This window comes from Atta cephalotes, assembly GCF_000143395.1.
Source record: "Atta cephalotes unplaced genomic scaffold scaffold02255, whole genome shotgun sequence".
Taxonomy (NCBI): domain Eukaryota; kingdom Metazoa; phylum Arthropoda; class Insecta; order Hymenoptera; family Formicidae; genus Atta; species Atta cephalotes.
The window spans coordinates 1-2281 of NW_012132319.1; the positions used below are offsets into that span (position 1 = coordinate 1).

At 34.9% G+C, this 2281-nt stretch overlaps 1 pseudogene; it reads left to right on the forward strand.

Moving 5' to 3' along the window:
- The first annotated feature begins 194 nt into the window (after positions 1–194).
- Positions 195–1646, forward strand: LOC105625517 (annotated as a pseudogene).
- Positions 1647–2281: the final 635 nt, after the last annotated feature.

The following is a 2281-nucleotide window of genomic DNA, read 5'->3' on the forward strand; positions in this document are numbered from 1 at the left end:
TATATATATATATATATATATAATATATATAGTATATATATATATAGTATATAGTATATATATATATATATATATATATATATATATATATATATATATATATATATACATATATATATATGCCAGGCGAACTTCCAAGCTGTTTTCTATTAACGTGCCTCACTCAAGACACACGTCCAATAGTCAATTTGAATATGGTAGATAGGATGCTATTCCTTCACCTTCTTACTGCCATCGCCATAATTGTTTCATTGCAATCGAGCAGATAACCGACATTGAAACGATATCATAGTCTTTACGGCGATAACGTGAGCGAACGCGAGTTGACAAATATACTTGATTTTGGTATCGGAACTCTAAACTTTCTACAATATTATATGAACCAGGAAGTACCGGATAGTTTCACAATTTGGAGCAGTGTACGATTTCGTGGTAATAAAAAAGGCGCCGGAACGGCCGGTGCCATGATAGCTGCGAGATTGAGTGAGATTCACCAGATAGAAGTGTTATTGATCGAAACTGGTCTAAAGAGAATTTTCTTATGAACATCCCCCTTCTCGTTCCCCTGTTGCAGCTAAGTAACGATATCAATTGAAATTAAACCAAATCGTCCAACAAATATTGTCTTGGCATGGAAGGCAACAGGTGTAATGTGCTTAGAGGTAATGGTCTGTAGCAGCGTACTAAATTACATCGCATCAGAGGAAGCGCCGAGAATTACGATCGATGGGCTAAGATGACTTACAAGGATGTTCTCAAATATTTTAAAAAGCTGGAAACAATTGATATCTCAGAGTTGCAATCAGACACTATTTATCACGGAACTAAGGGACCGTTACATATCTCTTATCCGTTATTCCATACGCCATTGGCAAAGAGCTGGGATATCCGCTGTTGGATTATAACGGAAAGAATGTGATAGGATTTTCGTATGCGCAGGCCACAACGATAAATGGCACCCGCATGAGCAGCAACAGAGCTTATCTACATCCAGCAAGAAATCGTCAGAATCTTCATGTGACACGGCAGGTGACAAGCGGGGTAAAAAAAGTATTGATTAATCGTCCTACAAATGTCGGGCGATTGGCGTGGAATTTATCAGACATCCTCGAAGTATTAACGTGTTTGCGAGCAAAGAGGTAATTTTATGCGCGAGTGCCACATCGGATCACCACAATTATTGATGTTGTCTGGCATCGGACCGGCCAAACATTTTAGTGAGCTCGACATAAACGTCATTCGGGATTTGCCAATTGATGAAAATCTGATGGATCACGTAGCTTTTGACGGGCTAACATGGATAGTAGATGAGCCAGTAAATATTCGAATAGCTGATATGATAAATATAAAATATATGAAAGATTTTCTGATGAGACAATCGGGATTAATAACGGTCCCAGATGCGTGCGGAGCCTTCGTTTTCATTGATACCAAGCATTCAACGAAACTTCATAGTTTATCGAACATTGAACTGCTATTTATTGGTTGTGGATTTAAAGAAGATATGATTCTATCGATCATAACGGGTTTGAATAATGCGTCAAATATGGAACAAATATAGCAACACTTATCGCTGGACTATACTATCGATGTTATTGAAACCAAAAAATCGCGCGCGCGCGCGCACACACACACACAACTTATAATATACGAAATTCGATGTATGCAAGTGATTGGCATTCACGGATTGCGAGTAGCAGACGAGCCATCATGCCTGAGATTATATCAGCGCACACAAATATATCTATTTTTATGATTCTGAAATCAGAATCTGGCAGATATGATCAAAGAAGATTGGAGATATTCGAACAAATCATGAACGTAATAAGTGACAAGTTTTCGATCAGTATTAACTATATTGAAAACTAGCAATTCGCAGTACATAAAAACAGATAATTATAAAAAGTTATCGAGAAATTAACTGTAGAGAAATACTTCTATGTATAATCGTCATTATAATGATTAATATTTAGTTAGGCAGACTTGATTTTGAATTGATAATATTTTTTAAACGACCTAGCATACTTAGTTTAGAATTAAAAATATTGTAAAATACTAAATTCGATTTTATCCCATGTACATATATTCTATTTCTCAAAATATTTTTAATTAATGAAACGAGTCTAATAATTATTTCATAATTTGATATGTCCTTAATAATTTACTTTATAGTTTGATATATCCTCTAAAATGATACTTTTTTTTAAATCTCTGCTCATAAAAATATTCGGAATTTATTTCAAGATCCAAAGAGCATGCATTACTATATATTTATGTATAT